This window comes from Tenrec ecaudatus, chromosome 2 (genome assembly GCF_050624435.1).
Source record: "Tenrec ecaudatus isolate mTenEca1 chromosome 2, mTenEca1.hap1, whole genome shotgun sequence".
Classification (NCBI taxonomy): domain Eukaryota; kingdom Metazoa; phylum Chordata; class Mammalia; order Afrosoricida; family Tenrecidae; genus Tenrec; species Tenrec ecaudatus.
The window spans coordinates 75,502,534-75,525,301 of NC_134531.1; positions in this window are offsets into that span (position 1 = coordinate 75,502,534).

The following is a 22,768-nucleotide window of genomic DNA, read 5'->3' on the forward strand; positions in this document are numbered from 1 at the left end:
TATAGAAGATCAAAGGCATAAATCTGACTTGAACAGTTCAAATGTTGTCAGTAGATTCCTCCCTATGAGGCAGGCTAGACCTGATCTGGTTTCCAAAATTTTCTGTATGTCTGGCTGGCATTGTTTGGTTTGGCTTTTGTTTGGTCGTAGTGGAGTGCATCTCAGAGGTGTTATGTCAATGGAGGTCACCCTCATGAAGCTGCGTCACATGCTTTTCCATCTTTTGGTCTTTGAGCCCCAGGATGATGACCCTACAGGGACAGCAAGTAGAATGAAGGGCTTGGGGGGAGGGGGCACAGTGGTGGGGTGGGGGGTGGTGGTGAAAGGGAGACGGCGTCAAGGGGTCCATGTACAAAAAGAATGTTTGGAAACTGGTAGCAATTGTACAATTCTATTTGACACGATTAAAACATGGACTGGTACGTATTAAATCCCAACTAATAATAATAAATGAGAGGTTTTGTTTTGGAAACCCACAGGGGCAGTTCTATCCTGCCCTCCGGGGTTGCTTTGAGTTGGAATAGACTTCATGGCAGTGAGGTGCATGGTCTTTAATCTTCAGCGCAATGCTGGACGATCAGCCGGGGAAGAGCCATCACCCGGGTTACATAGAAAAGGAAGGCGAGGTGTGGATGGGATCGAGAAGACTCGCTGGGGTTTCATCCCAAAGAAGCATAAATGGTTCTGTGACAAAGCATAGTGACTGTGACTTTCTTGACGTCTCTGGTATCACCGTGACGCGACCTTTCAGCGGCAAGTCCAGGGTATGTCTTCTCCTTGAGTTGAATCTAACTACCACAAATTCTATTCTGAAGATGGTAGGGAAAAAATGATAAAAGTAGCTAGCTTGTATAATGATTCACTACATAGCAGGTACTGTTAATAAATACTTCGTAGGTAGTATTTCATTTGATCCTCACAGCATCTCCAAATGGATAGGAACTATACTTTCTAGATAAGGGAAAATACATTTTTCCAAAGTCCTGGGCAGGTTGAATATTGCTGAATCCCATAATGGAACAAGCTCCATCTGACTACAGATCCAGCGTTCCCACGCAGTGTTCTCTAGGAAGCTACTTCCATGTTCCACAGATGGCATGCGCAGATCTGTCTGCAATGAATCACCTGTGTTACAAAATGTCAGTATCTCCGTGCTGGTACAAACATAATGATGCACATGCAGCCACTTGGGAAGAGTGTATTGGTTTCTTCTAAAGTTAAGCATACACTTGACATGGTTGTGGTTGTTGATTGCCGTGGGGTTGGGCACTGATTCATGGTGATCCCATTTCTGTATAAAACCCTAGAAGTGTCACTGGGTGGAATCCAACAATCAGCCTTTTGGTTAGTAGTCAAGGACTTCCTTGCTTCTTCTACCCAGGGTCTCCACATTTAACATATGAGTGGGCAACCCCACTTTATGTACTAATCCAAGAGAAATGAAGACACGAGTTCCCAGTTGGGAATGCTCATGGTAACTTCATTCTTCATAGCTCCAAAGTAAAAACAATTGCAATAACAGCAACCGCTGAGTTGACTCCAACCTAGGACTTCAAAATAGACGTGTGTTCCACAGGGTTTTCAGTGGCCCCTCTGCCACGGCCTTGGAATCCCTAAATAAGGATGCACTGAGTGGGAATCAACTCAGTGGCAGTGGCTTTGCTTTTGGTTTAAGCTTGAAGGAGCTTTGGTTGTATTTGTAGGATATGCTAATCACAAGGTCAGGAGTTCGAGCCGACCTACTGCTCCATGGGAGAAAGATGAAATTGTGTATGCGTGTAAAGATTATAGAGTCTTGGAAACCACCAGGGGCAATTCTAGGCTGCCCTATGGAGTCACTATGAGTTGGAATCCACTCTAAAACAGTGAGGTTTTTGTTTGAGTAAACACATCTAGCATTAAAAGTTGGCCTGAGAGTGGACAAGGCTGTGAATAAATACAATACCAAGTGACAAGTTTTATCCCAAGAGCATTTTAAGCACAAAGCAAGGCCTCGGTCTCTTTCTGAAAATATTTGGCTGTGTCACAGCAAGATCCCGGCAAGTTTGTCACAGTACTTTGTTTATCTACCACAATTTACTTTCAACTGCCCTCTCCCTCCCCCTCGGAGGTGTCCCCCAACTCTCCTAGAGCCAGGGAACAGAAGCCACACCCAGAAAGAGAAAGGAGGTTAGTAATAAACCCTTAGCTAGTTCAACCGCTTAAAAGTAAGTTTGATCTTCAACTCTGTTTCTTTTCTAAGTTTTAAAGGCCAGGCATGGGCTTTCAGGCAATGAAGTCATTAAGACAGTGTTCTCCAAACATAAGGGACCATGAGATTCACTTGGACAGGTGTATGAAAACTGCAGACCTCTCCCCACAGAGTCGGGCTCAGGACATCTGCATGGGACCCTGGGTGTTGTAGTTTAAGTGCTCCAGGTGATGTTTATGATCAGGCAAACCTACGCAGCAAAACAGCTACTTGCACCCAAGGAAGCTGGGTCTCCAGTGGGACATACGTGGGCACTTTGCTCAGTCAGTCTTTCATTAGATGCTGCTTTCATGGGATGAGGTTCTCCCCAGCCACTTTTATTAAGCCAGAGCCTCTGGATGGTATAAAGAGTGAAGGCACATGGCTGCTAACCGAAAGATTCAAGGTTGGCGTCCACCTGGGGTGCCTTGGCAGAGAGACCTGGCAATTTCTTTTATTTTAAAAACAGCCACGGAAAACACTACGGTGCACACAGAGGGTTGTCACAAGTCAGAATCAAATCCACTGAAACTTACTTTTGAAAATTAAGTAATTCATAGTACCTGCAGGTGTCAGCCCGGTGCCCTGGAGGAAGTACATTAGAAGTAAGGCCGCTTCTGTGACTGACATTCTGGATGTGTTCCTCCTCCACCCCACCAGCTTGCCCAAGCTCATCTTGAACTTCAACCGAAGGGGGTGAGGCTACAGCTGCTCTCTGGGAGGCAGCTTCAGCCACACAATGAAAGGTGTCAGCATATGCCCCGCTTTGAGTCTGAGCCAGTTGACCACAGTATTGTGTGGGGGGGTGGGGGTGGGGTGGGGGGTGGGGGCTCCCAAACTGAGAAATCTTAATATCTCTAAAGCAGCTACAGATCTTATTTCATTTAAAACACTTTTAAAATTATGATTAAAGAAAGCTTTAGCCTGGAGAAGGAAGGACATCAGATAAACATTGTGAAATAGCTAAAGAGTGTTCACATGGAGGAGAATGTGGGCTGCCTCCGGTATGTTCCCAAGGGGCTGAAATAGTCCTAGCAGACAGGACAGAGCTGCAGAAGCAGGTATGCGCTGACAGAGGAAGAAGGAGTAGAAAGCCTGAGGCGTTCTAGCCGGACAGACTGCCAACCAGCTGCTGGCCTGGATGCTCCCTAGCTGTGTGATGTGGGGCAAGCAGTCACCTGCGTCTTCTCAATTGTAAACTAGGAATAATGAATATCTTACAGAGCTGTCGAGATGGATTGGTGTGATAAGCCTGTAAGGCCCTTGGTACTGTGTGTGCCCAATAAGGGGTATTTGAAAAATAGATCATCAAAGCCAAGAAAGGTGAAGGGGTTCCTTCAAGCAGCAGCGAGTCTCCATTGCTAGAGGTGGTCCGGGGTGGATGGTGTGTGTTTGGGGGGTCGGGGGGGGATATCTAAGAGGAGTAAGGCACTAAACACCGCATGAGCGGTTGGGTTGGACAACCTTATAAATTCTTTTCACCTTGAGCAACTTATGGTTCTTAGAAGAGGCGGGGAATATGTTTTCTCTGCAAAAATGACTATTCTTTTGCTTTGAGTGAAAACATGTACTCTCTCTAGGCAGCCAACACTTGGTCTTTGAGCTTTAAAACCTGAGAGCTCATGACCTGGACTCTGCTGGGAAGTGAGCTCACTCACATTCACCCTCAACACCAACATGTGGAGTACGTGTCACACATGGAAACATGGCAGCAAGTACACACCCCAACAGCGAGCAAACCAGCCACACAGAGGTCTTGACAGACAGGCCTGCTGCGTGAAGGGTCCCGTGCTACCCTGCAAGTCATGCGATGGCAGGATGGGGGTTTGCCCTAACTAGGACGCAAAAAGGGAAAAACTCCCAATAACTGGAATAAAATAAAGGAAAATTACTGCAGTCTTCCTCTAATCTACCTGGGAATCAATGCACAGGAACCTTCATCCAAGCATGGTACATTGATCGCATGTGCTTATAGCTCTTCTGCCTGAAAGATGACCCATACGAAATATTCAGATCTCTCATTCTAATATATGTATAACATACATATATACACTCGATAGAGACAAATGTGTGTGCATGTATTTATTCCATTTTACTTTAATTTTTCCATGAAATGAAATCTGTCATGTATTCACACACACACACACACACACACACACACACACAGGAATGCCCAAAAGTTCACGAAAAAGTGAATTAAAATATAATGAAAATATCTGCAAATGTTTCCAAGGCTGTGTGTATGTGTGTGTGTGAGTGTGTGTGTGTATCCTCCTTGACACAATCCGAAAAGAAGGCAACAACCACTTAGTGGTATAAAATTTTTGGGAGATAGAGGGAATGTATGAAGTGACTAACCTATTTGTAACACAGAGATGAGGAAGCTGAAATCGAAGTGCTTCCAGAGGGAACCACCAGGAGAACCAAGCCAGTTTGCCCCATAGAAACCCAAACCCACTGTAGTAGACTTTGACTCCTAAGGACCCTTGAGGACAGAGCTCCAGGGGGCTGTCAAGGCTGTAAAACTTTACAGCAATGTGAATCGCCGATCTTTGGGTGAGCAGTCAACCACTTCAATTGCATAACCGAGAACCCTGGAAAGTCTGAGGAAGCTGGGGTGTTAGGTATTATGGGAGACATAGGTTAATTATGGACATGGCAACTAAAGATTGGTTGACTGTTGAATATGGAGCGTGTAGACCTTATGTCGTTTCGCCTCCCCTACACAGTAGACAACTGTCGCTGCTCTTAAAGGCCCCTGGCTGAAATGGAGAATTTTATTCCCTGGTCTAAGACACCCCCCGCCCCCAGTATGGGATATGAGCACATCTGGGGTGGGGGAAGAAACAGGAGTAAGAATCTATTGCAAATGAGGAGACTGAATACTAAAGAAAGACTGTCAGCTTTTGACTTCCTACTTTTCAGAACACTGACAGTCAGGGTTGTAGTAATCCAGCAGAAAAGACTTTTTCTTTGAAAAAGCTGCGAGTCTCCAAAGAACATTTCTATAGATGTTGAAACTGCAGGATCCCCGTCCACAGGGCAGCTTACTGACCACTCTCTACAACGGAGTCCCGCTGTCAAACTAGGCCCATTTATGCACCTTTCTTTTTCTAAAAATTATTTTATTGGGGACTTTTATAGCTCTTATCACAATCCATACAATTATGCACCTTTCATAATTACAACTACACCCTCTCTTCAATTGTCAACATGGTTAAGTTCCAAGGACTGGGTTATTATGTGAAAATCAGCTTTCTGAAAAAAGGGAAGGTGACCAAATTACATCATCGCATGTATTCCAAATCACATTAATAAATACTTGCCAAATAAAATAATCAAATACCTGTCTAATCACACCACTATGTAAATGTCAAACAACCAAGCTGGCAGACACATAGCCTTACCCCTCACCACCAGCATGGCTCTGGGCTTGCACCGTGGTGTTTTACTGCCAGACGCACTTTGGGAAGAGGCAAGATAGACTTTTTAAAAACTATTTTCATAAATGCAAAATTTCAGATGATGAGATAGTTGGATAAGAGAGGAAGGAATACATGTAGGAATTACTGGATCTTGGGGAAAAAAACAAAAACCTTCAACATTAAAGACAAAGGGAGTAAAGTAAACATGAAAAACAATTCGATAATGCCTAGTACAAATCTCTAATATACTTCAAGAAGGGGAAGACGATTTTTGGGTCTAGAAAACGAGAGCAATATATAGGAAGGAACAATTCGAGAGCAGGAGGAAAAGCATCCCGGAAGCTTAAACCATGAGTGAGGAAATTGAACAATCCACACTGCCATCCTCACCCGCATCCAGTCTGACTCAGAGCACCCTCGGGGGCCGAGTAGAAGTCCCCCGTGGGTCTCTGAGGCTGTCGTGATTTCCTGGGAAAGCGTGCTCCATTTGTTTGCTGTGGAGCAGCTGGTCGTTTCGAACTACTGACCTTGTGGTGAAAAGCCCAATGCGTAACCCACTACACCACCAGGGCTTCTCTAGAAGATGAAATAATAATAAAAACTTGCCCAGAATCTTGATAAAAATATAAATATGTAATACGAAGTTTATTATTGGTTATCAGGCCTGGGAGGGAGAAGGAAATATGGAGTCATTTTTTAAGGGAAAAGTTGAGTTTCTATCAATTATGATAGAATAATTTGGGAAAGGACAGCTAAATGGACAAACCGATCTCTCTTGGAAGAAGTAAGGCCAGAGGGCTCCTGAGAGGCAGGGTTGGCGAGACTTTGTGTTACAGACTTTGAACATAGTCAGGAGCATGTCTGGTGACGTGGAGGGGCGGTGACGAAGAGGCAGGCCCTCAAGGAGATGGACTGACACAGTGGCTGCGTCAATGGGCTCAGGCAGAGGGACAATTATGAGGATGGTGTAGGACCGGGCAGTGTTACCTTCTGTCGTACATACGGGCCACGCTATGGGTAGGAGCCGACTTGATAGTGCACAACAACCATAACAACAGTATCGGCCAGCAGGTTGGGGAAAACCCGTAACCAGTAAATTCAAAATCCAAACCATCTGCTGTGCGGTTGATTCTGACGCATGGTAATTCTACGCAACTCAGAGTTGCAACACAGACTGTGCCTAATAGAATTTTCAGATGGCAGTGACCTTCGGAAGCAGGTATTGCTTCCCAGCAGCCTCTGGTGGGTCTAGACTACCAATCTCTTTGTCAGTGGTTCAAGGTTCATCCATTTGTACCACACAGGGGCTCCTGGAAAACCCTTCTACATGAAAGCCAGCTGAGGAGAGCTTGGTTGACTCTGTCAGTGAATGGTCTGTAAACTGTTGCCAAGTGGGCGGCATCTGTGAGAGAAGGCAGTCAGCTAGGTTTGGCCCGCGATTTGAAGGCAGGCTGCAGAGAAAGAACGTTCCAACTGGTCAGACGAAGGAAGAAACACTGCGTGTGCTCTGCAGACTGACGGACAGATGCTGATGGGAGAGTTGGGGAGGCTTGCTCAAGGTCAGGTGTGGTGAAGGGAGTCAGACAGAGGTTACATAAACACAGCAGACACGGAGGGAAGGCATGTTAAGTGGCAGCTTTCAGAAGACAGACAGACGGCCAGGACATGGTGCGCCCAGCGGTGAGCGCTCCGATTTGGCACGCATCCCATTTTTAAGGATGATCCGGAAAATCATAGGAGACACTAGCAAGGAAGCTAGGATTGGGGCAGAGTGTGTGGATCAGGGTGTAGAGGCAACTTGAGCTTTACACGTATTTTTCATTTTAAAAGGTTTGTACCAAAATATCTTTTATTTGGTCTGGTAAATTTTTAATGATACCTTACTTTAATTAGAGATTCACGGGAATTTGCAGCGTCTGTGTGTGCGCTCTGCCTGCTTTCTTCCAATGGTGACGGTTCACCTGCACAGGAGCCAACGTGAGAAGCGGATGCTGGTACTGGACAATGCGATCATGAGGGGTTTCAAAGCCGCCTGGACAAATGGGATCAAAAGATACCAGAGTCTGTCCATGGATTTCTTTTGAAGCCCCTTTGCACAGCGCTATTATCCATCTGCTCACATGACATATGTGTGGATTTAACCAACTTAAAAGTAGAGGAAGTGAAAGAGAGGAAGGCGAGCAATGAGATGAACCGACACAATGGATCGAGTATGGGAATGACTGAGGATGATGCAGGAATGGGCTGTGCTTTGTTCTGCGTTGCCTAGGGTCACTCTGGGTCAGAACCAACTCAATAGTACCTAACAATCACAAGCACCACAACGACCTCTCTCTCCCTCGCTACCTCTTTCACCTGTCCCCCTTTCTCCCTGCAATCCTTACTCCTGATAGCCACTAATCTGCTCTCAATCTATATAATTTCGTCAGTTCAAGAAACCAGCTGCTGGTGGTTTTGAACTGCCAACCATGCAAATTGCAGCCCCAATTGTAACCACTATGCCACCAGGGCTCCATCAGTTGTTGTTATTAGGTGCTACCCAATAGACTCCAACTCACATCACCCCTTATGTATAAGAAAAAGAAACCAACGATGAAACACACAACTTTCCTCTGGTTCCTAAATACTGCCCCCGGCCCCCACACCATCATGATCCCAATTCTACCTTACAAATCTGGCTAGACCAGAGGATGTACACTGGTACAGATAAGAGCTGGAAACACAGGGAATCCAGGACAGATGATCCCTTCAGGACCAGTGATGAGAGTGGCAATACCGGAAGAGTGGAGGGAGGGTGGGGTGGAAAGGGGGAACCGATTACAAAGATCTACATATAACCTCCTCCCTGGGGGATGGACAACGGAAAAGTGGGTTAAGGGAGACATCTGACAGTGTGAGATAAGACAAAATAGTAAGAATTTGTAAATTATCAAGGGTTCATGTGGGAGAGGGGAAAGGGGAGGGAGGGGTAAAAATGAGGAGCTGATAGCAGGGGCTCAAGTGGAAAGCAAATGTTTTGAGAATGGTGATGGAAACAAATGTACAAATGTGCTTGACACAATGGATGGATGTATGGCTTGTGATAAGAGCTGTACGAGCCCCCAATAAACTGGTTTTTTAAAAAAGAAAAACACTGCCTGGTTCTCTGCCATCCTCACAATTATTACACGTGAGTCCATTGTCGTGGCCACAGTGCCAACCCGTCTCTTAAGGGCCTTCCTCGTTTTTGAGGCTCTTCTGCTTCACCGAGCATGATGTCATCCAGATAACACGTCCCAAGTATGTGAGATGAAGTCTTTCCATCCTCGCTTCTAAGGAGCGTTCTGGCTGCACTTCTGTTAATATGGATGTGGTTCTTCATCTGGCAGCCCATGGACTATCCAATATTCTTTACCAAACACCATAATTCAAAGGTGTCAATTCTTTGTTCTTTCATATTCATTGCCCCTGTTTCAACTTCCGTGGTACAAATTCCTTGCCGGGACTGAGTTCAAGTTGCCATCTTGAAGTTACCGGAAACATGGCTAGAAAACGATGAACAGAATAAGCTCGTACAATCGTGTACGACCCCCGCCAGGACCGCTGCTTCTGAATTCAGGCTGTATTGATGTAGAAGGGGAAAATAAAGATCTTAGAAAAATATGATTAGATTAGGGCCCACTCGGATTTCAGGATGCTATCCCTACCTCAAGATCTTCTGCTAAATAAAATCTGCAGTCATACATCCTAATGAAATGGAGGCAGAGAGAGATTTGCCACAAAAGATGAGGTGGGTGACCATGGAGGCTGAAGATGGAGTGACGTGGCTGAGAAATGCTGGCAGTCATAAGGAGCCGGAACGGAGTCTTCACAGAGCCGTTTTGGCGAAGTCAAACTGAGTTCAGAGCTTGATTTCCAGAACTGAGAGAGTATATTTCTAGGGAATTTATATCACCCAGAAAACGGTTGTAAATTTACTATAGCAGCCATAGGAACACACACACACACACACACACACACACACACACACACACACACACTGATTTCTCACCAAAGAAATTCACTGCCATCAATTCAACGCAGACTCATAATGACCCTACAGGACACAGTAGAATTGCTTCTGTGAGTTTCTGAGTCTGTTACTGTTTATGGAGCTGTAATTCATCTATTGTAACTGATGCATTTTTCAGTGAAAATGTATCCCACTATGATGTATTTGTCCATTCTCAATAAGCATGTAGTATGGTTTTGTTGTTGTTAATGTGTTTGCTTTATGTGTGTAGAGGGCACTGTGTGTTTGCTATTGTAGTAAATACTGTTCTAAATATGTATCTCTTGGGCACATTTGCATGAAATTTCCCTAGGCTATGAGATATTATATATTCTACTTTGTAAAATATTATTATAATCTTTTTCAAATTTATTGAACTAATAGAATCCCTTGTAAGGATCACTCTTAATCAACATTGTCCTGGAAGTCTTAGTCAGAACCATTAAACCACAAAAAATAATTAAAGGAATACACTTGGGCAATGAAGAAGTAAAACTTTCACTATTCACATATGATATAATTTTAGATGTAGAAAACCCCAAAGACTGGACAAAAGGATGACTGGAGGCAATCAAAGGCATTGGGTAATGTGGCAGGAAACAAGATTAACAAGCAAAACTCAGTCAGCTTTTTGGACCCAAAGAAGAGAGCTCTGAAAAAGACGCCAAGAAAGCAATATCATTCACAATAGCCACACAAAATGCTGAGTATTTCAGAATAAATCTAGCCAGGGAAACAAAAGACCCGCACAAAGAAAACCACAGAACACTATTACAAGAAACCAAGAGAGACTCACACAAATGAAAGGATAGCTCATGTTTATGCATAGGAAGCCTTTATGTTGTGGAAATGTCAACATTACCCAAAGCAACAAATGTAACACAATTCTGAGCCAAATCCTAACTTCATTCTCTAAAGACATGGAAAAACTAATTATGAATTTCATATGGAGATTTAGCACAGCAAGGGACTGCTTAAGAACAACAAAGTAATGTGCCTCACACTGCCAGACCTCAAACCTACTACCCAGCACAGTAGTCAAAAGAGCCAGGTACTAGCACCATGATAGGCACGTAAACCAACGGAACAGAATAGAAACCCAGACATAAATTCATCCAACTACACGCAACTGATCTTTGAAAACAGGACAACAAATTATTAAATGGCCAAGAGACTAGCTCTCAACCAATCGTACTGGCAAACCAGTACCAGTATCTGCAGAAGCATAACATAGAATCCATTCCTCACCCTAGCTACAACAATGGACCCAAGATGGATCAAAGAATTAAATATCAATCCCAGAGCTATGAAGGTCATCAGTGAGAAAACAGCAACAAACATAAGGGCATTGTTGCAGGGCATACACATACTATCAAATAAAAGAAAGGAATCACACACAGAACACACAATAGATGAGTGGGACCTACTAAAAACTAGAGAGTTATGCGATCAAAAGACTGCATAGAAGGAATAAAAAGAGTCCATAGACAGGGGGAAATCTTTGGAAATGGTTCAATAGACAAAGGACTAGTCTCTGAAATCTACAAAATCTCAATAGCAAAAAAAATATTTTTAAGATGAGCAAAAGAAATGACTAGATAGTTCACCAAAAATGACCAATGGCTAACAAACACATGGCAAGTGCTCATGGATCACTAACCATCCAAGAGATGCAAATCAAAATGATGGCGAGACCTCACCTTATAATGACAGCCCATTTCAAACCCCAGGAAACAATGCAGGCTGAAGAGGGTGTAGAGAGATTGGAACTCTCATTCACCGCGGTGGGTCTGTAAACAGTACAAACCCTGTGGAAAGAGAGAGGGTGATGCCTCAACCAACTGGGAAGAGAAATTCCATGCAATCCAGCAATCGCTCTGCTGGGTGTACACACTCAAATAGGAAGAGATGTAATACAGACAGACATCACAGCACTGTTCACAATGGCAAGAAGTGGGAAACAGTCCCCAAAGCCTCATCAGTAGAATATTGGATAAAGAAACTTTGGTACATGCATACAGTGGAATACGATGCATTATTAAAGGCAACGGATGAAACCACAAAGCACCCCACAACCTGGATGGACTGCAGGACATTATGCTGAGTGGAGTTGTTGTTTTCGGTGTCAACTCATAGCAGGCCTGTGTACAACTGCAGGGAACATGGGCTGGGCCTGTGCTGTCCTCACAGCTGCTTATGTTTGAGCTCAGTGTTGCAGTCACTGTGTCGATCCATCTCATTGAGGACCACCCTCTGGCATTTCCCCTCTACTTTACCAAACATGATACCCTTCTCCGGGGCTTCGTCTTGCTTGATAGCATGTCCAAAGCACACACGAGACCAAGTCTCACCATTCTTGCCTCGAAGAAGCCTTCTGGCTGGACTTCTTCCAAGGCCGATTCGTTTGTTCTTCTGGCAGCACACGGCACTTTCAATTCTTCACCAGCACATTGATTGAAATGCTTCCATTCTTCTTCGGTCTTCCTTAGTTAATGCCCAACTCTCACACGTACATGAGGCGATGGAAAATTGAGCCAGGTGCACCTTAATCCTCAAAGTGATATCTTCGTTCTTCAATAATTTAAAGAGGCTTTGCACAGTGTACATACCCAAGTCATCGTGTGATTTCTTGGCTGCTGCTTCCATTGAACAGTTATTGGGGATCCAAGCAAAATGAAATATTTGACAACTACAATCCTTTCTGTTTATTATGATGGGTCCTATTGATTCAGTTGTGAGGGTTTGGGTTTTCTTTACATTGAGTTGTCATCCATACTGAAGACCGCAGTCCTTGATCTTCATCAGTGAGTGCTTCAAGTCTCCTCACTTTCAGCAGGTAAGGTTGTGTCATCTGCCAATCCCAGGCAGTTCTACCTCAGATCATTAATAAGTGTTTCTTCAATCCTAATGCTGCGTTCTTCTTCAATAAGCCAGTGTCTCTGATGATTTGCTCAGCATACAGATTAAGTAGTTATGGTCAGAGGTACAACCCTGATGTACGCCTTTCTAGATTTTAAACCATAGAGGAGCCTCTTGTCTGTTCTCACAGCTGCCTCTTGATCCATGGACAGGTTCCACACGAGCACAATAAAGTGTTCTGGAATTCCTATTCTTCTCGAAGTTATCCATAGCTTGCTGTAATCTACACAGTCAAATGCCTTGACATAGCCCACAATACAAAAAAACTCACCCATCTTTCTGATATTCTCTGCTTTTGACTGTCATTCATCAGCAATGATATCCCTTGTTCCACACACTCTTCCAAATCCAGCTTGAATTTCTGGCAGCTCCCTGTTGATGTACTGCTACAACTGTTTTGTTGGATGATCTTCAGCAAAATTTTACTTGCGTGTGATATTAATGACAGTGTGCTATTTTGAACACATTCTGTCGGGCCTTCAGTGAGTGACTTCAACCCTGGGTTCAAACACGCGAACAACTGTGAGGCTGGCACAGGACTGGGCAGTGCTTCACTCTGTTGTTCACAGGGTCCTTATGAGCTAGAACCGCCTCGAAGGCATCTAACAACAATAGCAGTCACCATCCAATCCAAGAGCCCTGGTAGCATAGTGGATTACATCTAGCACTGCTAACTGCAAGGGCAGCTGTTTGAAATCACTTGTCTCCCCGTGGGAGAAAGCAGAAGAGGCTGTCTACTCTGGTAAAGATTTACAGTCTGAGACACCACAAGGGCTGATCGTGTTGACTCGAGTTGAAATCGCCTCAATGGGATTGCGTTTTGAGGATCATCCAGTCTCCTATTTCTATGAAATGTTCATCTTTTCTTCTTCCCATTTTCTGCTGGGTTGTCTGTTCTTTATTCTTGTCATTTTTCATCATGCTGTGTTATGAGTCCCAAATTTAACCTCCTCACTGTGCGTGTAATAGTCTCTTCATTATCTTTTCAGTGATCGTTTTAATTACCTGGGAATGTGGTTGAGTGTAAACAGCTTTATTTTAATCATTAGTAAATTTTGTGTCCTTAATTTTTCCTCTTTAAAAGAAGAATCCTTTCCCACCCTGGGGTGATAAACATTTTCTTCATGTAAGTCTTTAATTCCATCTGAAATTGATGAGTATTCTTTTTTTTTTGGTAGGAAGCAGAATAGATTTATTTCTATTTGCCAGGAAGTTTTTTGCCTTATTTTAAAAAAATTATTTCTTTTTTATTATTAAATACTTTTATTGAGGGCTCTTACATCTTTTGTCACAACCCATACACTCATCCATTGTGTCAAGCACATTTGTATATATGTTGCCATCATCATTTTCGAAGCATTTTCTTTGTACTTGAGCCCTTGGTGTCAGCTCCTCATTTTTCCCTCTCCCTCCCCTGCACTCCTTCCCTCATGAACCCTTGATAAGTTATAGAATATTATTTTCATATCTTACATCACCTTCTGTCCCTTCACCCACTTTTCTGTTGTTCGTCCCCCTAGGAGAGGTTATATATCAATCCTTGTGATTGATTCCCCTTTCTCTCCCCACCTCCTCCTTATCCTCCTGATGTCTCTATTCTCATTGTTGGCCCTGAGGGGGTTATCTATCCTGGATTCCCTTGTTGGTTGTTGAGTGTTCTTTCAGGTCATGATATAATTTGGTTTTGTGGGGTTTTCTCAGATGAATCCTCCCTTGCCTCAGACCCTTCCCTGAACAGTTCACCTCTCCTCAGTAACATGAAATATCCCTTATATCATTCATTAATTGTCTATAAACACTTGAGTATATTTCTTGGGTTCCTTATTCTGTTTCATAGTTCAGCCATTCTTCTTTTATATCAATATGACAGTGTTCATTTCTACAACCTTACAAATAAGTCTTAGTAACCGGAAGAACAAGTTCTTCTGACTTATTCCTCTTTTCCAGGTGTTTGTTTCCTAGTTACACGTAGATCTTTGCTCTGGCGCATGACTTTCAGATGTGGCTTCGAAAGGCTTCTCTAAAAGAGCTACTAAACTTTTATTGGCATTGCATTAAAGCTAAAGATCAAATTAGGGATAAATGACCCCTCTGATATCGGGACTTCCCATACATGAATGTGTCATATATTCCCATTCATTTTGATCTTAATACCGTTCAATTGGGTCTAACTTTTTTCTCTGTCAATATTTTATGTACCTTTTGTTAGATTATGCTTTTATAATTTTGTTGCTGTTAGACAGCATTCTTTTAACGTTGCATTTCCTAGTTTTGTCATAGCTAAAGAGAAAAGCATTCTATTAAATTTACATTCAATCCCTTCACTAAACTTCTCATATTGTCTAAGAATTTATAGATTCTTTTACTTGCTAAATAGACAATCTTAGCATCTCTAAATAATAAGTATCTTGGTCAATACTTTTCATATCACAATGCACTGACTAAGCATCCATGATTATGCTAAATAGGATCAGTACAAGTGGGCCATCTTCTCAGTTCCTGAGATTAAAGGGACTCATTATATTCTTTTACCATTAAGAATGATGATTACTGTTGGATTTGGGTAGGGATTATTCACCAGGTAAAGGAAGACTTTTCCGTCATCCCTTCTAAAGTGAGGTTACTTATCACACCAAACTTAACTAGGTTCTTTCACTGCAAGTATTGAATAACAGATCAAAGTTGTGGGATTAACAAGCTGAAAGGAATGTTATAAGATCATGAAAAATTCAGACACTCATCCAAGACTAAACATGAGCACGTTATTACCTCACCAATGCAGAGAGAGGGCCACGCAAGATAAATTGGAGTGTGGCCTGGGCAGGGACTCCCCTCAGCGGGCTGGAGCTATGCTAAGTCCTAATAGAGAGACCCTGTGCCCACCTCACACACCGTCCCAAAGGAGTGTGAGGATGGGGGAGGCAGAGCCCCTCTGATTGAGCAAGAACTGGTAAGAATAGAGACACAGGGAGTCCCCAGTGTGAGAGAGATCTAGAAGATGCAAGCCAGCAGTGACTTTCTTTCTTTTTCCCCCAACAGTTTTATTGGCATGTAATTCACATATCATGCCATTCAACAGTTCAATCACATCAAGGAGAGTCACACACTCACCACAATCAGTTCCCGAACATTTTCTTTAATTTTGTCCTCCTCACTACGGGCTCTCCATTTCCTCCCAGCCTCCGGGCCATACCCCCAAGGGATCATTCATCCAGTTTCTGCTTCTACAGATTTCATAAACAGAAAAACACTAAAAACAAACAACAGCAAAACTGCACTAACAAGAATAACAAGGTAAAACAGATGAAAAACCTCAAAATATGGTGAAGAAAGCTGATGGTGCCTGGCTATCAAAAGAGATAGTGTCTGGGGTCTTAAAGGCTTGAAGGTGAACAAGCAGCCATCTCGCTCAGAAGCAACAAAGCCCACATGGAAGAAACACACCAGCCCGTGCGATCATGAGGTGTCGAAGGGATCAGGTATCAGGCATAATCAGAACAAAAACTCTTACCATAATCAATAAGTGGAGGATTGCAGAGCGGAGACCCAAAGCCCATTTGTAGGCCACTGGACATCCCCTTACAGAAGGGTTGTGGGGAGGAGACGAGCCAGTCAGGGTGTGATGTAGCAATGATGAAAAAATACAACTTTCCTCTAGTTTCTAAATGCTTCCTCCTCCCCCACTATCATGATCTCAAGTCTACCTTACAAATCTGGCTAGACCAGAGGATGTACACTGGTACAGATAGGAACTGGAAACACAGGGAATCCAGGACGGATGATCCCTTCAGGACCAGTGGTGTGAGTGGCGATACTGAGAGGGTAGAGGGAGGGTGGGTTGGAAAGGGGGAACCGATTACAAGGATCTACATGTGACCTCCTCCCTGGGGGATGGACAACAGAAGAGTGGGTGAGGGGAGACATCAGACAGGGCAAGATATGACAAAATAATAATTTACAAATTATCAAGGGTTCATGAGGGAGGGGAGAGCGGGGATGGAGGAGAAAAATGAGGACCTGATGCCAGGGGCTTAAGTAGAGAGCAAATGTTTTGAGAATGATGAGGGCAATGAATGTACAAATGTGCTTTACACAATGGATGGATGTATGGATTGTGAAAAGAGTTGTATGAGACCCTAATAAAATGATTTTTTATAAACCTCAAAAAAGAAAGCAGAAAACATGAAAAACTAGAACAAATTTGAATGGATCATAAGGAAGAGCAAAAGCTTAGGATGCTAAATTGCAACCTAACTGCACCTGCAACAACCTTCTGCACGTCAGCACGGCCTTCTCGAGGGCCATGGGAGTGCAGATGAGTTCAAAGATGCCTCCGACTTATAGTGGGGCAGAGGGCTCCTGCTGGCCCGGAGTCCCCTGGGTGGCGAACGGCATGATGAATCTGAGTGAACGAGCATGACTCACTGTGGAATGAGATGGGGGAAAGTTCAGGAGACATTTGGTCTCTGGAAAGAGTAACCTGACTAGCAGGTGACTTGCTTCACGAGCCCTTGAGTCATCACCCTAGCATTCCCTAATGAGCCACCTGTTTCTTCACCCCTCACGAAATATGTGAGCCCTTCCCTCAGTTGCCACGGAAACGGTCCTTCTTCCAGGCCCGTCATGATTTCAGTGGGGCAAAGAGGAAAAGGAGGACTGCCCAATGACTAAGGTAAGCATGGGCTTAGTTGTGCTTGTTTACTCCACGTCAGAGATTCCACTCCTAGGGAGGGCGGCCCATCTGCTTCCTCTCAATAGCACCAGCCAAAGGATCAAGTCTCTTTTCAAATTCCCACCCCCGGGCAGGGGCAATACTCGGCAAGGTAGGCATGGACTTACTTGGGTTTATTTACTAATCTGTAGGAAGCAATCTGCATGCATACTTGTTTGTTTTCTGACCACATCGAGGATTTGATGAAACCTATGTGACCTTCTTCTCCTTGTGGACCATAGTCCAAGCAATGGAAAAAGCCACTTTACAAAGTAACGCTCTGCCAAGTCTCACTTAGGAACTGGCTGAGTCAAAGGATCATTGCGCTTTTGATTTTGATGTATTTCTTTGACTTTAGAACGCACGGTGCTTTGACCCATTCATTTCTGAGTGCTTCAGATGGAGGCAAGGGCCCCTCATTGTGGGAGAGCCAGTGACAGGGATGGCCTTAGTGTGGGAAGGCACTTGCCCGGGCAGGTAAGTCTTGCAGCATTCCGGCGGGTCAGTAGCATGGACCTTAGACATCTGCTGGGCAAAGGCTTCCTATAGTCACACGAATAGCGCCATCTCTGTGCTGGGGAGCTAACTGATGATGGGAAGCCCTCCCCGTCATCCTGCATCTTCATTTATAGGCAAATTTCCCCTGGTTGGCACCTGTCCCTCCAACCTGGAGGACTCTATTCCATTGCTTGCTCCTTGGCCACCCAGTTTCTCCTCTGTTCCTGCTCCAGTTGACAATGACAAGGAAGACGATCTGTAGCCTTTACTATCTGAGGTTGCCCTGAGTCAGGATCTACTCGTTGCCAACTGGATTCATGTTTTGGCTTATGGTACATGTTATCGCCGACCCTTATTATTTAGGAATACTGTAGAGCACTGGTTCTCAACCTTCCTAATGCTGTGACCCTTTCACACAGGTCCTCATGGTGTGGTGACCCCCCAACCATAACTTTATTTTCCTTACTACTTCATCACTGTCATTGTACTACTGTTATGAAACAGGCAACCCCTGTGAAAGGGTTGTTCGACCTCCAAAGGGGTCTCGACCCACAGGTTGAGGACCCCCAATCTAGAGACATGTGTATGCCACAATCTCCTGCTTCTGAGCTCTGCAGCAGTTTTCTACTCCAGGATTCCCACCCAGCCAGGACACATCAGATCTCCATGGCAGGTTTTGCTTCTCCAGCCAAACATCTCTTTTCATCGCACCATATTCTGTTTTATGGAGTTGCCACTGAAGACATATTTGCAGTCAGTTTGGTAGCAGCATCAGCAGGTCATTCTTGGCTCTGGGGCCACCTTGGCTAGGCAGGTGATGACGGTCTTTGCCAACAGCTGTCAGCAACCTTTATCGCCATAATCACAGACTGAGACAGCAAACTCACCTGGGAGGCAATGTCCAAAGCCTTTGAAAAGCAACAGTATCACTGACCATGTAGCCAAAAGGCCCCAGCATTCCCAGAGCTATCCAAAATCAATGGCTCTCTGTGCAAAGCCCAAAGGCAAACAGCAAACCATCCAAGATCAATAGTGAAGAGTGATAGACAGGGAAATAGGACCGGAAAGCACAAAGGATAAGGAAATAACAAAGCCAAAGGTTATGGAGTGATTGCTTTCTAATTTGTCTTTATAAAAAGGAAAAAGGATCGAATGGGAAATTGGCAAGCTAGAGAGGAGAGATGTCAGAAACGCTTTATGTTCTGAAGCTTTGCCACACACTGTCTTGTACAATGTTGGAGGCAGTGAGGTTGAAACCGAGAATATTTTCACAAGTCTGAGTCAGCCAGGAAACTAAAGGAAAAGACTCTGAAATTTGGGGAAATTACAGACCTGCTATTTGACATTACTTGGAGAAAAACATCAAACCTCACAACTTAGTCTCAGAACTTGAGCAAGAGAAATACTTCATGCGGCCCTGTGCCTGGTCCAAGTGAGGGTGGGTCCCTGTAGGACTGGGAAGAATTATCGGTAGAGGCCTTTAGGGAAGCCCCTGCCAAGGGAGAGTGGGAAAAGGGACCTATATTTCTATCAGGCCCTCTTCCAACCATGCACAGATAATCTATTCTGATTGTGTAGACTAGGGCTCAAGAGAGAACATGAGAGCTTGGTTGGAGAGCCAGGTCCTCTCCTTTAGGTGTGGGCCCAGTATGATAGTTTTAAATGTTGCTTTATATAACTTATTAGAAAAAAAACAGTGATTGAGGCTAAGACCAATCTGGAAATAAAACATGTACACACGATGTAATGCAACAGATGTGAAGGGCCGTTGCTCTATTTGTCCTTTGAATCAGCGTCCTGGCAACCCCGTGGGTGAGGAATAGCCTGCGTGCTGGAGAGTTTTCGAGGATTGACCTCTTGGAAGCAGACGGCCATGCTCATTTTCCAAATTGCTTTGGGGTGGGTTCGAACAGTCAAACTTTCAGCTGAAAACTCACTGCCATCCAGTTGATTCTGACTCGTAGCAACCCTATAGGACAAGGGAAAACTGCCCCTGTGGATTTTCTTTATGGAAATAGAAAGCTTCCCCTTGCTCCTACCGAGAGGCTGGTAGTTTCGAATTGTTGACCTTGCACTTAGCAGCCCAACACATAAACCCCTATGCCACGGGGGCTCCTTTTCAGCTAACAGTCAAGTGCTTAACCAAAGTTTCTTCTACCTAAGGGCTCTTGAAGGACCATGAAAACATCCCAAATATGAGTAGAAATTTAGTAGAGAACGAATCAGGTGGACTTTCAAACCAGTAGGGGAAATGACTTCTTTCTAAAGTGGTAGGTGGCCCCAAACAAAAGCATTAACGGAAGGAAATTCCAGATAGTCAAAGACTTAAAAGGACTATATAAATACTAAAGGAAACATAGCATATTTTGGGGTAACAATGTCCCAAGTAAGATACAAGGCTCAGAAACCATGAAAGAGAAGACGGACAAATCGGACTACATGAAAATAAGAAATTTCTGCATGAGAGTTTCTCTTTGTAAATAAAGTAGGAAAACAAATGTCAGACCTCGAAAATTTTCTACAGTTACAAGCAAAAGGGTTAGATCTCTGATATATAAAAAGTTCCTGAAAATCATTAAGAAGAAAACCCACTGTCTGTGCTCATTCTCACCCATAGGAAACACAAATTAAAATTATAACAAAAATACTACTTTTACCTATTATTAAAAGGACCCAGGTAGTCCAGGGGGGTAAGTATTGGGTTGCTGGCCACAGGCTGGTGTTTCAAACACACCAGCTGCTCCCTACGTGAAAGATGAAGCTATCTGCTCGGGAGGAGTACTGAGTCACTATGATGGGTTTGCACATAGATTAGAAAAGAAAAAGTCCAATAGGGATCTGCAGAAACCGGTACTGCTCTCGTGTTTATGGTACTGCACATCGTTCACTGATGTACTCAGACACTCAGAAAACACAGACTCAGAGGAAAGTTGCGGTTAGATTCAGAAATTTTACTCAGAGAAATTTATAGATACATTTGCACATGTGTGAAATGAAATAATGCCTGGCACATGTGTAGGGATGCTCTTTACAGTATTGAGAATATAAAAAGAATGAAAATCTAAATGTCTACCCACAGTTATTACTGTCAGGTGCCATCCACTTGGCTCCGACTGCTATGGCCGCATGTGTACCAGATGGAAATGCCCTCTAGTCCTGTCCCTTCCTCACTACGGTGAGACTTGGGGATTTGATGGTGTCAATACATTTCATTGAGAGTCTTCCTTTTTAAACAGCTTTACCTTACCAAGCATTGTAAACTCTCTCCTGACAACAAGCCCGGAGTCCACAAAGCAGACTCATGACATCCTTGCTTCTCGGGAATTTTCTAGCACTATTTTCTCCAACAGGCTTGTTTCTCCAGATGGGCTTTCCATGTGGTTTGGGTACAAAAGAGACTCCAATCTCAAATATAATTGTGTCTTAAAAGACAGCACAAAGACACAGGCACATCATTCAGATGAAGGAGGCTCTGAGCAGGAGGTCAAAATGGCACCATAGGATTCACAGTCAGGACGCTAGTTAAACAAGCATGGAACAAAGGAGTGGTCACATGTTCATGATGGGTGGCAGTGACAGGTGGGACTACAGAAGCAGGGACAGAGCCATCAGCAGGACGCATACATTCTGTTAGATGGAAGGGTGTGCAAAATTGGTCCAGGGACTTCTGACCATGGCACTGAGAGTGAGACTTATGGCCATGCGACCCTCAATACTGCCCCTAATGGGGATCTCACCCAATCAAAGACACACCCATGTGGCCTCTAAGGGATTGTCCCTTCCTGGGTTTGCTGGAGAGGGTAGAGGTATTTTATTTCCAAGGCACTGTGCCTGAAGGCAACATTATCCACACGCTGGTTAATGATCAGAAAGAATCCAATGGGCTTAATCTAGGTGAGGACTGGCAAATGGATTTTGGGCTGTCACTGCCACCCATGCCCTTTTGTGCACTGAGGATCTCAGAATTTAAGCTCTAATATAAATGCTATTTTCAATAGTTTTCTCTATAATTCAAATGCACCAATTCTTCTCCAATCTGCTTTATTCATCATTCAACTTTCACATACGTAAGAGGAGACTGAAAATGCCATGGCTTGGATCAGGCACACCTTTCTCTTTAAAGTGATGTCTCCTCCACAGCCAGTGTAGATCTGTACAGTCACTGCAGAAAGTGAACTGGTGATATTTTAAGCAAATGGAAATTGAGCTACCTTATGACCAGCTATCCCTCTACTGGGCATGTACCCAAAAGAAGTAAGAAATAAACCATGGCCAGTGTTTATTGCTGTGCATGCAATTCACAATTACAAAGAATTGGAAATTTCCATCAACAGATGAGTGGATTAGTAAACTCTGGCACATACACACATGAAGTACTACACATCACTAAAAAGCACTGATGATCACATGAAGTACATTGTTTCATGGGAAGTGTTGAAGGAAATAATGCTAAGTGAAGTCAGCCAATCACAAAAGGACAAGTGCACATCAGTCCACTGAAGTAACTATAATCCGTACAGTAGAGAGAAGAAAAGCCACTTATCTCACAATAAACAGGTTGAGGTATAGGCAGTCAGGTAGGAGTCAGACCAAACACAAGGAGTACCTGGTATCCAATAAAAAGAAGGGGAAAGGGGGGAAGGGAGAGGGAGAAAAGGGGGAGGTAAGGGAGAGGATGGCATGGGGAGGCAGGGCACTAACCCACCCAGGGGGGAGAGTGTTGATTATGTTTCCACAGAATTGGGAGTGTGCGTTCAGACTCCACCATGCACACCAAACTATGAGGGCAATGTAACTATGTGGAGAAATACATCTGGGGGGAACCAAGAAGGAACATAACAGATCAGCAACAGGAGCAAAACAAAGCCACAAAGACCCTGAGGAGCCCCAGATAGACTTCAGGCTAGGAGGTACAGCTCCCAGAATTCCCCCAGGACCAGTCATAAAGGTCAGCA